Source organism: Rhea pennata, chromosome 1 (genome assembly GCF_028389875.1).
Source record: "Rhea pennata isolate bPtePen1 chromosome 1, bPtePen1.pri, whole genome shotgun sequence".
Classification (NCBI taxonomy): domain Eukaryota; kingdom Metazoa; phylum Chordata; class Aves; order Rheiformes; family Rheidae; genus Rhea; species Rhea pennata.
Genome location: NC_084663.1, coordinates 121,377,988 through 121,395,733, shown reverse-complemented (window position 1 = coordinate 121,395,733; position 17,746 = coordinate 121,377,988).

Below are 17,746 nucleotides of genomic sequence, written 5' to 3'. Positions count from 1 at the left end.
CAAGACAATTGTGATACAAGCTGTAGCACAAAGCAGGAAACTTTCCTCATATTTAAGATATCAATCACTTCTGACATTGCACAAGCAGAATGAAGTCAAATTACTCCTTACAGTGACCTGAGAGCTTCATTTGCTAGGCTTTTTTGTCTGTGAGAGCCAGACCATATTTTCTTGTAAGTAAACTGTAAATACATAGAATCATAGAATTGGTAAGGTTGGAAGGGACCTCTGGAGATCATCTAGTCCAACCCTCAAACAAGTGGCCTGTACGAGAATCGAACCCGTGACCTTGGCATTATTAGCACCATACTCTCACTGTAAATACACATTTGCACTATCCTGTTACAGAAGTCATTAAGGACAACCCAGCAAATACCAAGATATTTTAGTGCATCAGATTCCAGTTCCTAGGGTGAGATTGAACAACGCAAGGTAAATGGAATTTTCAAACATGACACAAGCTGGAAATTCTCTCTCACTTCTAACTAAGATTTTCAGCACTTCTTGCTAGAATTAAGAAAGTTGCATGTAGACTACGCTCATTAGCAACAGACCAACTCCAAGGCCCCATGCCCATGCAAAATATAACAGAAGGGGAGGAGAGGTTTATTCAGTTTTCATTACACTGTCAGAGGAGACACGCAGTGCTGCCAGCTTGTTTGTCTGAGACAGGCAGGTCACTAGCAGAGAGAAACAGAACAGGCGTCTCCTGCCAGGCTTGCGCAGCAATAACCTGCCGCTGCTCCCTTGCTGCTCTGAGAGCCAGTGCAGTAGGCTCCATGAATTTGCAAGACTGGGTGATGATTGGTCATAAGGAACTGAAGCAGTCACTGTTCTCCTTCACTAGTTTCCTTAGCTCTAGCAATATGCACTGACAAATCCTCAACAGTTAGTATAAAAGGAGTTTTCAGCTTATCCTTGCTTTAATCCTTTCTTTTTCTCCTCCCCGCCCCCTACTACATAATCCTCACACACACATACCTTTTTTAGGTCCTGCACAGTCTTGCCGACGTATATAATCTGGCTGCAGCTCTGCATGCTGGCTGCACTGGATGGGAAGCAGCAGCACTGTAGGGAGAAAAGGTCACTTGCAACAGCATCTTGGTGCAGCTGTGCATCCTTTCTGACACAGGCATGGTGGGGTGAAGATGCATGTCTGTCCTGACATGGGTGGTGCTCATAAACCTCTGTTTATGGGATGGAAAGGTGTGAAGGCTATATATCGTACCCCACACCCCTGTAGGAAGACCACCCTCCCACTTATACTTGAAATCAAGAGGAAAGGAAAAATGTTGGTCATGAATGCCACTGTCGTAAGCAAGCCCTATGGGCCATTAGTGCTTAAGACTTGGAGAAGAAGAGTAAAATCTTCTTGTACTAGCTGTGCCCCTGCAGAACCATAGTCTTTGCAATCAGATGCTGCAACTGCTAAATGCCCCGCTCTTGCATAAACTACTGCTTTTTCTCCATGATCCACTACAATATCCTGCTTAGGCTTGTAACGCCCCAGACTTGCTGACACCCCCCCACCACCCGCCCCGAACCAGGCCTTGGCATGAAGGACAACCTGGTACCTTCTGCTGAGGCATGACAGCTAACGGGGTGGAGGGTCTTGTGATCTCATATGGACATCTTATAATGCAGACATCTATGAGTTAATGTTGTTCTACATTTCTTTCATAGTCAAGGGAGAGAAACAGGTATCTCTGGGTGATTTCATCGTATCTAAAGCAGACATCTAGGCAGGGCAGATGAATCCTGCCCTGAAGATGCTAGTTCCTCTCTGTTGACAGTAGAGGCCAACCCAAGGCAAGATGGATGCCCTCATGCCTGTCACAACCTCATGCAGCAGAAACCACCACATCTTTGGAGCAAACGAAACCATAGTCCCTCAAGAAGGGCACCCTGCTCCATGACAGCCCTGCTTCTGGCCACCAACCCCTCTCCCCCACCAGCCTGGGGTGAGCTGCTCCCTCTGAGCTTGCTTGCCTTTGCTGCCCGCCCTGGTGCAAAGTGGGACCCCCAGCACTATCCCTGGTGAGCCCCACTTGGCTACCCCGGAGCTCCTGCCTGCCAGCGCCTCTTGGGAAACATCACCTTGATGCATCATTTTCACTGAGCAAGGCAACTCTTCCAGCCCACCCCAATGAAACCAGTTCCACCCACGCAAGAGCACAGTGGGAGCAGGATGGAGTGGGACAGCTTTCACCCCCTGTTAAACAAAAGCAATAGCATACATGTGAAAAGGTGGAAAAGAGAGTGGAGATTATACCATTCATCCCCTTGGCTCTGTAGGACTGTTTCTAGTGCAAGACTATAGGGTTACAGATTACTGTGCTCCTTGGTCACTGCCCTCCCTTTGCCCTATAGGCTCAGCAACACCCAAGTAACAAATCTGAGGTAAACAGCCCCAGGCTGTCTCATATTACCAATTACACATCCTTATCTCCCTTGCTTTGGTTCCATGTGTGACTTTAGTGAGTACCAGTCAAGGATTTAGGTGCTGTTCAGCAGAAATGAAGGAAGCCAGCTCTTTTCCTTAAACACTATTTAGGATTTAAAACCTAATGAGCAATATTCTGGCTGTGCTATTTGTTACTCAAGAGCAAACCAGATTGCTGATAGCCTGGCATTCTGCAGCTATCCATTTCCTTAGACAAGAGGAATGATTAAACATATGAAATGACCTTAATGATAGTTAAGGGAAATGACGCTTGGAATATCAGTCTTTTTAATTAGCTGATAGCTAATATTTAGTTACATTTTTGATTTATAGAGTATTTTTTACACAGATAACTTGGCCATGCTCGTAAAATTGTATCTTTTTTACACTAATTTACTCTAAGTTGCTGATTCAGTGAACCCAGTGTAAAAATCGCCATGAGAAACAGCTGTAATGATGAAGAGTCCACACAGTTGCACAAGGCGAATGTGTGTGAATGGAAATCAAATTAAGATTTTGAATGTACTTGATGTGCAATTAACCCTTTAATCAGAAGAACAGGTTGTTAGTTATTTTAATAGGATGAATAAAAGTTTAAGAGCTGCTATCAATACCAAACCACAGTGATAATGGGTTAGTAAATCTTACTGCCAAAACAGCAGTGGCCAAGTCCAATAAGCATATCAATACCCCGCCTGAAGCCGCTAGTGACTGCTTCTTGCTACTTTATTGCTGCATAAAGTTCACAGGTTTTACAAGTGCAGTCCCTTGCTCTCATTTCACCTTGTGCCAACCCAGAACATACAGAAGAAAGCAGAAGGAGTGGAAGAAACAAGTTAATCCCTTTTTTTCAGGACCATGTTTCAAATGGTATTTAGGTACTCAAAGGGATAGGCAGGATCACAGTGAAATTCCCATGGACACCTTTATCCATTGCTACTTTTGACTGTAATTCCACCAAGGGCTTAGCTACATGTGTGACTAGAAAGCTACATGGGTGTGCATGCCCGGGGTAAACAGACCACAGAGTTTGCTTCCAGTACATGGTCAAGGTGCAGAAGTTCCCACAGCCTTGCCAGCACCTCTTTGTTCTATGTCGCATCTTCAGACCTTACTCATTTCCCTTGCCCCTCTAGCTCTTGTGCGAATATATGGGACAATGGTAACTGGGTTGCAAAAAAGGATGTTGAGTCAGCAGGCTGACCCTGCTGACTAAGCTCACTTTGTAATTCAGATTCTGAAGGCAGTTTTACCAGCAACACGCATATTGTTTAGAAAAGGGATTCACTGAGACTGCAGGTTGCATCTCCCACTGTGCAGAAAGCAACCAAGGTTGTTCCCCAAACTGTCCACTCTCACTCTGGGCATGAGTGTTGTGTGCTTTCTCACACATTACTTCCAGCTAGCCTGTACCTCCTTGGTTTGTGGAGCTCAGCAGAGACAGCCTCCTTCCTCTCCTTTGAGTCACCTGCCCACCACAACCAGGTGACAAGCATATGGGAGCAGAGAAAAGACTAGTGGCTGCTTACACACAGGTGGTCTTAGGGCTTTTGACTTTCGTATTCCTCATCTGCAGGCCACCACCATGGGCAGGCTACCCCTACTTCATCCTCATGCACTGGGAAAAAAAGATATTTGTATGGCATTAATACAGGATTCAAGCTTGCTTAAGCATTGGAAAGGGGAGTAAACTTCCAGCCTGACCTGTCCCTGAGACTAAATCGGTAATTCAGGAGTTCCTAAAGATTTTAGTACTAACAGTTCCAGAAGCAGCTTATATGGGTACAGAGAGCACCATCTGGTGGACAATAGTGCCCGGTGCTGCATTTCTTAGTTTGACACCTTCATAAACCTGACAGTTTTCTGTCCGTGTCTAATCATGGTATTAATACGATTTTCAAAAACATCAAACACATTCAGTGTGATCCAAAAAATCCGAAAACCTCTCCTTGCAAAGGCAGTAGTTGTTACTGCAGTAGCTTTGAAGTCTGCCCTCCCTCCTTTTTTAATTAGCGTTGTAGGTTTTTTACATTAACTGCTTGACAGTGTATGTCTACTGCGGTGGAATCACATGGCTGCACTGAATCAGTGCAATAACTCAAACCAAAAGGGAAGAGCATAAAACTACAGAAAAGCAAGGTTGAACTCAGACTGAGCGACCTGAGTGGTCATGCAGGCAATGTCTGGATCCTGTGGCAGCATCAAGTCTACCTGAAAGTATCCTGATTTGCCTAGGCTCCTGTCTAACCTGTATTAATGTTGCTGTCAGCACAGGATCATGGAGTGCTTAGAGCAGGGCATTTATAGTCCCAGTAGCTGAAGCTCATATTGCCTTAAATAAAACGTCTATTTTTGCTGTGTTACCTAGCATGATTTTAAGTATATCCAACAACGCTAAGATCACGTCTCCCCAAGACAGTATGACAGACTGAGGAAAGAAGTGACCTACACCATACCACAGAGAAGAACTTTGGCTGGTTAAAAAGTTTGGCAGACTTTTTAACCAAGGTCATAAGATAGCCAACTGGACATGAACTCACAAAATCCCAGTTTCTTCATGAGCTTTCTACCTACAAACCAAGCACAGCCCTGCAGAAGCTGAGCATAGCCCTGTATTTATTGATTGCTTGAAAACAGAGTCCTTAACGAACCAGTTAACACTGGAGACAATTGACACATGGACATGTTTGTATAGCAAAGGTTTTTTTCAGAAGCAGTGCTATTCTGCTTTTCTTAGAGTGAAAAGTGGGTTTCCAGCAGACATATGCACCAGCATTATCCAGTCAGTGATAGCTAAACAGATATGTAATTGATCTGGGACCCCAGAATGCTACATCCTGGGATAACCCAGCTCTCATAAAAAAGAATAAAAATGATGCAAGTTTGGTTGGTTGGCTTATTAGTACTAATACTTCTAACGCTTGATTATTTCCATGCTATTACATTTTACAGCAGATGATGGCAAGTTCTTTATTACAAAATCAATCAGAACTAGCCACTGTCCCCTAATCAAGCCAGGCAATATCATGTGCAGGTAATCTGGGCCTGAGGGACTGAATATTCAATGTCTCTGCAGCTTGCACCTCTTTTTTTTCAGGGCCATAGAGCAAATAGCTCTGTGATGACTATGATATCCAGTGCATGCTTCCTGGTACCAGCTGCTAAGATCCTACCCAGACCCAAATCCTACAGCTCATGCCATTTTTCCAGGCCATGCTAAGTGCATGCTCTAAGGCTCTGCTCTCCTGGGTCTGTAGGTCAATATATACTTAGGATATCCTGAAGTCCCATAGCATTTTCATGCTGTTTGGGAAGTAAGAGGAAGTAAGCTTGCATAAGTCAATACGGACCACTGCTGAAATCACCGAAGCTGACTTACACCAGTTGCAGATTTGGTCCTTCTTGGAACTGTCTTGTCTAACTTTAAGGTAAATACACAGCTACATCAGCAAATGGCAGAGCCAATTCTCTGCAGAGGGGACTACTGCCTCTGTGGCCTCCCAGTGCTCATCAGCCAGTTCCCTCTGTTCCTCCAGCACCTGGCTCACAAGATGGACAGCAGGGAGCTCACATTTCCAGTGTTTCACAACTCCTTCTTGTTCAGTATGAGGATGTGTCCTATTCCCTCACTCCTCTCTCTTAAAGGCAGCATAATCCCCACTCTCCCTCACCAGTCTACAAGGTCAGGTGTACAGTGGTACACCTTCCTAGCACAGCCCACATATGTCCAGTTCAATAGAAGATGGTGACAGCACAACCTATTCATCCACAGCACGGGTAGATCCTGCCCTGAAGTGCCCATGCCCATGGGAATACAATACAAAATTTGAGCTAGACCTTGGTTTCTTATCACTGTCATTGCCACCAGAATATCTGATAATTTATCAGTGAAGCGTGGATAGAGCTTTTAGGTTATTGACAGCAACTGAAATAATAAATTGTGGAGAAGAGAAATTATTTAAAAATATTTGAAGTCTGGGTCTCATCTCATCATTTCCAGGGATATCACATGACATAACAAAAGCCAGAAGCTGGACCCACATTCATTTGTAGAACAATGAAGCTGACTGAGGCTTGATGTTCCTCTAGAAAGTCAATTTTCAGGTTGCTATCAGTTTCAATAAGAACAGGAACAGACCCTATAAATTGATGTTGAATTTGAAGTGACACAATAACCGAGAGACATTCAGTACTGCAAACAACAATCTCAAGACTGACCAAAATAATTTGTTTTTCACACAGTTTAGCATTAGAAGGAAGGACTCAGGACACAGAATTTCATACAGCCTTGCTCACAATTTACATAAAGGGAGAGATAGTTTAGGTGATGAGAGCTTAGAAGATATCTGAAAACATGAACAATAGAGATATCACCCACCATAGGATGAGACCTGCAAAACAGGCAGATTGCCTTTTTATCTGCAAGCTCTGGTATAAGGTAATGTTCACTTTCAGAGCTGGGATACCATGTTAGGTGGACCTTGTTTTCTAAGATAGCATAGCAATTCTTACATAGCAAGGTGAAATCTTTTTCTAGATACTAACACTACTGACCTTCAGTGGGAGGAATTCGTTAGGAGCCTTCTTAGAAGCCAGAAGGCTAATGCTGCTGTAAAAGGGAACATCTAAAACCCTTAATTGTTGGAAAATGGTGTAGAAGCCTGGCAGATGTGGTAAACCTTAGCAGATATGAGAATTCTCATATCTGCTAAGGTTTACCACATCTGCCAGGCTTCAGATGTAAACATCTGCTCAAGGGTGTCAAGAGGGCAGGTCTTGTGGAGGCTCATGGTTAAAATATGTATTATCATTATATATACTGGTATATAGACTTATACCAGATTCAGTGAGAGAGGCAGGAGAGCTCCAGGAGGGCCCCCAATTGGGAAGCAACAGCAGCAGCCAGGAGCCTAGCAGTCTGCAGTGTCTCAGCAGATGTTGGCCCCAGTAATCTTTGGTGGCTCAATTCCTCCTACAGTCATGTTGACCAGCCGGCTCTACAGCAGCACAACTGCCAGTCGTGTGGGAGAGCCCCGCTTTGGGAACTGCATTTGAAATATTTGGGTGCATTACCTAATTCCTGAATGGATGCTTAGCAAATATTGTTTAGACTTCTGAAGAGATGAGACTTGTATGACTGGACTGGCTCTCAGTCTATCAGCCCATCTGACTATTCAGCTGCCTTTGCCTCCCCTCCAAAAAACTTCTGCAACTGTTGGCCAACTGCAACTACTTTTGAAACCAAGTAGATGCCACCAAAGGCTCAGAGGTCTCTAATATAATGAGGTCCCTGAAGCTCAGGGAAAACAGAGGCTTATAATACTGCCTGTACAAAAGGAAAATTCAGACATTACCCAGGCTACACCACCTCTCATGCAATCAAACAGGTCTAGAGGAAGAAAGGGAGGAGGCAAGACTAGACAGGCTCTGAGGGAGAGGCTGGCACCATGGCATGACCTATGGGCTGAAGGCATAGGAGGTCACAGAGGACAAGATGGATGGCTGGTTTATTGCAGTGATGGGGTAGAGAGGATGGAGGAGGCCAATCTCTAGGAAACCAAATTTGTGTAGTTCTGCTGTTCACACACCAGTTCATCCTTACTTCTTCAGCCTGGAGCAGTGTAGGTCATTCAGTTTTGAGGGAAAAGTGTGAGTCTGAAATCAGCAATGTGCTTTTTCTCAGCCTTATGGGCTTCGACCAACAGAGGAATGTGGGTCTTTTAATCACACTGATACCAACAGGAGCCAGCCAGTAAGATATTCAAAGGTAACAGCCATTTCTTTGTCCCACCTGTTGGGCACACATCTCCCCTGGTAGGGTATGTGCCTACTGAAGCCTGACTGAATGCTACTTGAAACTGAGGAAGAGATTCCCTGTGGAAAGTGAAATTGTGGCAACTCTGGGTCTCATTTTCAGAGAGTTCCTAGGGTCTAGATACCACAGCATGGCTGTAGAGAGAGATCTTTTTTGCAATAAGAGGAATAATAAAGCCATATGTATTATATTTAGTTTTTCTTGTTTAATCTATCCCAACGAGATTGTGCCTCTGTTGAATCACACACTGGACCAAGGTTAGCTCTGTTATTGATAGCACTGGCCCCTTCCACCTTCATCAGGTAAAATAGGCTCCAAATTGTGTGGCAAAATAAAAACAGAAGATTCCTTAGGAATGCAAAATTGTAAAAATAGAGATTTTATTTGTAAAACATTAAAAAAAACCACTTAAAATAGCATTTCTATTCAGAGAGTTTAAAGATATTTTGTATGAACAAGTCCCAAAATTCTGTAGTACAACCCTGCTGTACCTGATCTTTAGTTCAATATTATTTCCAAGGACATCAGAAGTCTTTAATAACAATGGGCATTTGCTATTCAATGCACCCCACCCCCCCAAAAAAAAAAAAAAAAAAAGAAAGAAAGAAAACTGATTAACATCAGCAAGAGCACTCAACTGCATTTTCAACACACAACTCACAGAGAACTTACATTTACTGACAGAATGCATCATCAAATGACTGCTCAGAGAACACATCTCCAAAGCACATTAGGTTTAAAATCCAGATAAACCAGCTGTAACAAATATTAATCACACTGAATTTCCTTCAGTGAAGTGGGTCATGACTCCAAATCCCAGACCTGCATAGAGGGACAGCCAAGCGGATAGAGCACTGAAGGAAAGGCAGAGTGATTCATACAACAGCTCTCTTTCATTGGTCCCTGCAAAAACATATTCCAGCCAGGAGCATATATCACCAGCACAACTGTTTGTGTAGAAATGCTCTAAGTGCTCACATAGCATTCCCTTCTCAACTGCTGCAGCCCATCAGCCCTTCATGGTAATACTGCTGCTAAGCTGAAGACAGAGGAGCAAGGCTGGGTGCAACCTCCCTCATCATGATGATGATATAATCAAAACCAAATCAGCCTATGTGTGGTGAGGCCAATGTCTGGATGGGTTAGCTTTCAGCTTAACCAGGGTCTTCAGCAGGGTTCCTCCAGGAGCTGCACTGCAGCATGGGAAAGGAAGGATTAAAAAAATATCCCCCAAACAAAAAACAACAAAAAAAAAACCCCCAACCACTGGCTGCACCCAGAGGACAGCTGAGTAGTTTGTGCTCCACCAGGGTACCGAGGTTCCTTGTTTGCTGATGTCTTACATCAGCAGATGTGATGCTATAGGTTCCGGGCACCTCCTTGCTCTAACTCATGCCAACTAAACATAATGTAATTCTCCAAGACAAAGGGCCTAGGCGGTTTAAGAGGCATGAGCCAGGACCTCAGGATACTCAGTACCCCAACATGAAAGCTGGGCACTGGCATACAGACAAAACACACAGATGCAAGAAGAACTGGTTTAAGATGAGATACATAAATCCTAATATGTACAGTGATATACTACCATTTATTATTTGTTCAACAATACACCTCAAGCGGAAAAGTACACAACAGGAAAAACAAATTGTAACCTCAATGGGATTTCAGCTGGGAGTAGTGAAAGCAAATGAAGACCATTTCTTTTTATTGCTGAAAAAAAAAAAAAAAAAAAAAGCCTAATCCAATACCACAGGATCCTTCATGTTGGTTTCGGTGGATTCCACATTGCATTTATCAAGAGGAAGGTAAAAACGACATTCGATGGCACACCTTTGTTTAGCCATTTTTGATAAGCATGTTAAAGCTATGTAACTACTTATTTCTTATTAAATCACATCTGTATCTAGCATGATATATATTTGCCACAAGAAAAAAGGTTTTGTTCTTTCATAGCCCAGCAACCAATCTTGAACTCTAAAGCCTCCAGATCAATTTCCTGCTCCACCAAAGACTGATAGAACAAGTCTCTATAGCTTGGATGCTTTCTATTTCCCTTTAGGTTCCTAGCCAAGCCACAGGTGCTAGAAAACTAGTTGTCCTGAGTTCATTCTGTTGTCAGGGAAGAGAAAGAGGCACCCTCAAATGGTGATTCAAATCTCAGGTGAGGTGAATCACCTTTGGCTACATACATAAAGCTCAACACAATGAATCTGCGCTCAGATGTATAGTCAGATCACCTGCTATAGATGCAAAGTTCAGTCACCCCGATTGCTGTGTCATCTGCATTTGAGAGAGCAATGAGTCATTCAGATCTGGCCTGTTTTTATAGTCAATGAATAGGAATCATTGCAATATCTATAGTGGATAATCTGAATAGAAGTTTCTGTGACTTAGTTTCCCACTGTACAATGAGGAAAATTACTGTCACATACCTGAAGGCAATGTTATAAGGATAATTCACTAGATGTTGTAGGTATTTGGGAATTTAGTGATGGACATTGGGAAGGACAGTGTAGAGTTGTCTTAGGTTAACAAAAACAATTAACATAGAATTTTAAAACAGAATTATATTAACTTTTCTACATACCCTAAATATATAAAACAGACTGATGGCTTATATTATAAGTGCTTGTAGACAAAATTTCCCAGGAGTCCATTAGGTTCAACAAAGTATTTACTCGAGCTTTTCTTCTTGAAAAGGTAGGCCAATGTTATCAGAAAAAGTAGCACTAATGCAACTCCAAGTAAAACTCCAAGGACAATCACTGCAACTTTCCAAGCAGAACTTTCTCCAGGTGATGACTGAGCGGACAGTGCTGTAAATTTAAAGCACATTTTAGAAATGTTAGCTAGAAACAGTCAAATGTAAAGCAGGCATAAGAAAGCTTGAGTCCTGAGTGACAGTTCTATTTCACTTTCTGACAGCAGATGTTTTAAAATGTCTGAATAATGTTTAAAATGTTTTTGTACGTAGTAAAAAATATCAGCTAGGTAATTTTATGGCCCTCTCTCTGTTTCTGAAGTCACCTGTGGATGACATCTACAGTCAGTAACTCCGACGATTTGCTCACTGGAAGGGTCGAGGGGAAAGAGCTCCAGGCTGCACCTCCACAGTCACGCCAAGGTGTGAAAAAAGAAGTGCAAAATGAAACTGTAGATAATTTAATCCTCCCAGTCCAAGTTTATACCTACAAAGCAATTCTGAAAAACTAATTGTGGCTTAGCCTGCCAGCCACAATCATACCTGCCCATGAGCAGTTCACTGAAACCAAAATCTCCAAATTAACAGGCCAAATTCCTAACAGGCCAAATTCAGAAAGCTTGCTGACTGCCAGCTGAAGGCAATCGAAGGCCCTAGAACCACATATAAGATTATCTCATCTCTGTGGTAAAGATGGGTGTAATAAAGGTGGAAGGGAACACAATAAGTTATATTTCTGGGGAGCATTTCACAAAGGAAGGTTATTGACTGGGGCAGAAAGAGCACCTATTTTGCATGAACAGTCCCCAACTCACAACGGCTCAAGTGTGTTACCAGTACCACAAGCCTGGCAGATACTGTATTTTGCATGAATATCCTTCTGCACACATTCTGCTTTCTCTCCATGCTTCTCAGTAGCTCTGCACTATATGACAAAAGCCATGCCGCCGCTGCCCGGGAAAGCAGGGGCCAAAGGTTTTTAAGGGTTGTCCAGCAAAGGAGATGAACCCTTCCATCACATCCATGCCCAGGCAGCTGTATTGCAGATGCCACCACAGAAGAAATTGAAGCCTTCCCACTCCCTTCTCCACTAAATGCCTGTTTTAGGATCAGTGTGGATGGTTCAAAGACAGAGGACACTACAAGAAGCTCACGTAGCTCTCCTAGGTGAACAAACCCATCCTTTGAGCCTCAGATCCTGGAAGGGTAAGTGTAGTGGCTCTTTAAAATAGATCAGCAATCTACATGATAGTTAGAATATGTTTTCTGTGAATGTTGTTCAAAAGCTTGTGTGAAAGAGTACTCCCTTAAAACAAAAAGGTCAATTTGTCAGATTTTGGGTAGAGCATATTTGACCCTTTTAAATTCCACACCATCACAGACAAGCTGTTTTGACATCACTTACATTGTACAGTTACTTCAGTTTGGTCGCCAAACTTGCTTTTTAATATATCACTTAAGTATGCCTGCAGAACATTCACATCAAGGAGCTCTTGTTTTTGCAGTAGAAGAACGAAATAGACAATCACGCTCCCAGGTCTGAAGCCAAGCATCACAATGTCAAAGTGGTCATCTTTCAGTTTCATCTGCATCTGTCCAACAACCTGTATGAATGGAAATTGAAGTTTGATCCATTGCGTCAGTTAAGAGGCAAAGCAAGAACTATTGTGTACCCACACCAGGACATTCATTTCCTGTACTCATCATTCTTTCAGGGCAACCTCTTCAGAATAGCAACTAATTGAATAAAGACAATAATTTTGCCTGTAGCACAAAAGTACTTACTGAAGGAAGATTCTGGGGCAATGTACAGTCTATGATTGAAAATATGAAATCAAAGTCTGACTTTCAAATCAGTAATCTGTTTAGCTATCTATCAATGAATAATTCATAGAAATCAGTTAATTCTCCTCCACTCTCTATAAACCCATATGGGTCCTTGACTGCACACAATTTGGTATCTCCAAAGTGCACATAAAATTTCTAAGCCTGTCTTTAGGTTCCCCTGCTTGTTTTAAGATGTACAACTGAACTTCCAGTATGGTTGTGCATATGCTACCAGGGCAGAACCTGACATTAGAGATTTGGAACAGGCAAAATGGTGTTCTTATCACCAGATTGTCAGTCATGACATTACAGAATAACTATGCAAAAACAGACAAGGGTCTGATTTGTCTCTTAATCATTCTGGCAAAAATTAAATGTAATTCCATTGCGATGATTAGAAAGATTTCAGGTTTACACTGATGTGTCTGTAAAAACAACCTTGCCTAGTGCTTTCACATGGCTAGAAGACAACAGGCAGCTCCTTCCTTCTAAATAACACCAGATGAAACTTTTATGTCAGGACTGATTTTGATCCAACCTATTAAGAAAAAAAAAAGTATCTTCTTGCTGTGGAAAGATCTGTTGTTTTACCAGAAAACAAGTTTAAAGGATTATTATTTTTCATACATGATGGTGGTAGGACCCCTGCTCTGACTGTCTACCCTCAGCTTTCTCTACAGGATAATCTCCCAGCCCAAATTATATGTCCCATGAAGCTGTATAATAGTCACTGTGGCATGCTGCACAGAGTACAAGTGAAAGCTTATAAAAGGCAGTAGAGAGGTTCCTATTGCATTTAGTCATGTTTGGAGGAAACCTTTTAAATTCACTAAAGTGAGTTTTCTAGCCATGAAAGGCAGATGCTAACAGTACTAAGATAGGGTTATGGCTCAGCTGACCTTGTGGGAACACATCAATTACTGCACAGGAAATCCACAGAGATTTCGCTAAAAGGTATGATAATCATATTAAAAAATGATTTTTACTTTTGGTTATTTAAAAGCAAGTCTATGCCAATCTTGCACTAGTTTCACTTCTCCAGCTGGCTCAAGCATACCAGGATTCCTGAGAGCTGTGTAAATTATTAGTCCTTCTTAACATCCTGTTGAAGGCAGCTCAGTTGCAGGCTGCTGTTTTTCTCTATGTCAGCTTTACTAGGCTCTTCACTGTTTCTGAACTTCCCTTTTCTGTCCTGACTTCCTCCCCAATATGGTCCCCTTCATACCTCCTTCATTCTAACAACCGCTATCACAAAGCAAATTCACAGTAACCTGAAGTAACAGTACCCATTTGTAAAGGCCCCATATCTCCAGGTATATGTTGAAATGTTATTTTAGAGCATTAGTCTTTTTCCCTCTCCACAGGCATCTGCTTAGCAAGATGGAGAAAATAAATAGAAAGGGGCATTTCCTATATTTATAAAAGAGATTTTAAAAGTACTTCTTGCTAAATATTTTACATTTGTGGACAGGCTGGGAACATATTCCTCTTCACTGGACAATGTGCTTTCACTCCTTCTGTCACGGCAGTTCCTGTTGAGCAAGTGCTTCATATACTGTTTTATCAAGCTGTTTTCTTTTTCTCCTACCTAAATTTTGAATTAACTATAAGTCAAAGTGACTGATGTTGCTAATCACAAGAATTTTTTTAGTCCATTCATGATAGTAAAGGAGATTACAGCAACTTACATCTGTTTTGATACTTTCAGACGTTGTCTTGTACTCTTCACTATCAGAGTTATAAAGCGTATGATTAAATGTCTGTGTTTTTAACAAAACACTGCAGGAAAATGCTTGGTAATCTGGAGAAAAAGAAAAAAAAAGTGAGTCCCAGGACATCACTCCACAATTGCTTTTTGGACTTTGTTAACTCATGCTATTAGTTTATAATGCTAATTGATAAAAACAAAAAAATAATCAAATAATAAGAAAGAAATGTATCACATATGTGTGTCTAATGCATTGGCTTCTGATCCTTCAGAGATGAATCCTTGTCGTCTTCAAACTTGTCCCCCATCACATCTTCACAACTTGTTAATCATTCCTATATTATTCAAGGCACATCCTACTCCTTAATTCAACAGCTACTCTCCCACTGATTTCAGCAGAAGTAAGATCAGTCTTCTAGTTCCTGCAGGATACTGAGCACATTTAAATCCTCCTCAGTGGGTGGATAAGCCCTAAGCCAAAAGTACACTTTACATAGAAAAGTCCAGTCTAAAAATAACGATGGAAGTTGATGCTGAAGTTTGATGGAGGCAATTTCTTTGCCTTATGGCCAAAGAAATGAGGACTTTGGATGCTATCTGAATTGACATAATAAACTGGATGACAAAATACTCATGGAAGATACTATATTGTGAAACAATACACCATAGTTATGAATAAATACATTTTAAAAATACTATCAATCTTACTTGAGCATACAGTTTGTTTTAAGTCAGTACAGCCACGATTTTGTGGTGAGCAAAATTCAGTTCCACTGAAACAGGAAGCAGGATCTGCAACATAAATAAAAATCAGGATAATTGCCCTCTCTGTGCACTGATGATTGTTGCAAGTAAGACAGCAATGTGGTGAAAAATCTTCTCTAAACTCAAACCAGTGCATCATACCTCTAAACTGAAATAGGTGAAAAGTGTATTCATAATCAAGGCATCATTTAAACAGCATGATGTTTCACCCTGCAAGAATTTAGAGCTGCAGGCTGTAAAAATGGAGTACATTAGAAGAAAGGCAGGTGGTGGGTGGGTGGGTGGTTTTTGAGCATTTCAGTGAGAAGATGTTCAGAAAAGCCACCTGCAATTTCATTTGAAAACCATATGCATCAGGAAGGCATGAAATGTTAGTGTGCTTGTCTAGACTGACTTATCTGAATTACTTTAAATAGATCAAAACAGTAGTAAAGGGTGGTACTGGAGTTTTTACATGGTTAACTTATTGGGTGTAACATTAGCTTCCCTCACAAAATTGAACACAATATTGAACTCAAAGCGAAATCCAAATGACTTGGTCTTTATTGCTGTTCTTAATTAGCTCACAAACACTTTTCTTTTAAGGCAGACTGACTTCAGACTACAGAAAGGTTTGTTTTCTTTAAAAAAAAAAAAAAAGAAAATAAGGGAACTAATGAATAAAAGCCACAGGTCTGAAGTACTGAAAGATTTGATTGGAAATGATTATGAGAATTCCTTGACTCTGTGGTTCTAACGCCTAAGCCAGGGGAAAAGTCTGTAAAAATGAACCTCAAATTTAACTGCTAGAATAATACCCTAGAAGAGTTTTGAGAATAATCAGATAATTCATTAGAGAACAAAAAAAAATGTTTGCAACAAAGACAGTTATGTCTTAGAGGTCAAGAAATGCTAGAAGAAAGTAACAATTGCCAAAAGTCAAAACAAGTCAAAGGAAATAAAAAGAAATCATGAGAAGTTCCTCAGCCACTGAGAATATACGATAAAAGGCAATAATGTTTTATCAAAAGGGTATCATGCCTGATTAACCTAGTACCTTCCTTTGACTTTAAGATCTCTTCAGATGATAGAAAAGCAGTATTATACAGTGCCAAGTGGTAATTTTTTAGTGGGAAAAGACACAGCTAAAAGAATTGGTTAGTGGGGAGACAGCAATAAGTAGCACTGAAAGAAGCCCTGCCCTAAAGAAATGTTACAAATGGTGTTTCCTGAGAATCATTCTGGACATAGAACTTGTTCAACATTTCCACTACAGACCTTGCTGTAAAATGCAGGAATGTTCTCATAAAATATGCTGATGATACAAACTTAGCAGTTAGCACCAGGGAGAACTGGGATATCTTACAGAAAGAATTGGATGAAATTAAAGACTGGAGCAACAGCACTGGGGTGACTTTCTCTGGTACAAAATCAAACAGTCATGTATTTTGAGATTAATAATAGAAATATATTCTCTAACCTGGGAGCACAAGCATCAAAGACAGAAGGACTTCAGGCCCTGTGTTTATCACAGCTGTGATGCAGCTATGAAAAAAGCTTTTGTCATCCTAGGATGCATCATTCAGTACATTTCCAGTAGAGATGGGAATATTTGTAAAGGCACTAATATAACCTTACCTGGAAGCCTCTGTGTCACCCTGATTGCCCACATTCAAGGAAGGTGATCTTTAATTGGAAGGTAGGAAGAGAAGAGTGGCAGAAGTTGCCCAGGAAAAGAACTTCTCTCAGAAAGGGAGGCTAGAAAAGTATGGCTAGCAAACAAAGGATGAGAGCACTGTCTGTAAAAATGTTTAAAATTATTCCAGGGAGGGGAGCACAGGAAAAGAGAAAAGGAAGAGAGTAATATGTAAGCCAGAGGGCAATGCTGGCACAAAAGCAAATGGATGTGCATTAGCCATGGATACTTTTAGCCTGGCAACTAGATAATATTTTCAGAATGTTTTCAGGTAAACTTCTTTTCAATTAAGGAGGTCCTTTTAAGAGTCCTGGGTGCTAAAATGTTGGACCTAGATTATATGTGCAGTCCCTAAATGACTCGTAAGGAAGGCAATGTCATCTGGAAGGCCCTGTATGTCACATAAAAAATTTAATGAAAAGAATCAGGCAGAGGGAAAGGATGTAAGCATGGTAGAGTGAACATTTCCCAAAATATGTATCTGAAATTTTAGGAAAAAAATGTAGTGCATTTTCTACTTTTTATGATGTAATGCAGGGCTACAATTAAAGTTTATCATAACATCTATATTCTAGGATGAAATGAAAAAGGCAACAATGAAAATGAAGTACTGCCTGCATTGACAAAACAATGTACAATCTAAAATTTGCTTTACCAGAATATTTAGCATTACATCTGTAATGAAAATATCCTAATATTTGCACAAAAATATCTGGTCCAACAATATAGTATGGTCAGAAATTTTACAGAATAAGTACTTCCTCTTGCAAACTCTCGTTTTTATTCCAAATAGTCCCTTACAAGTGAAGGGG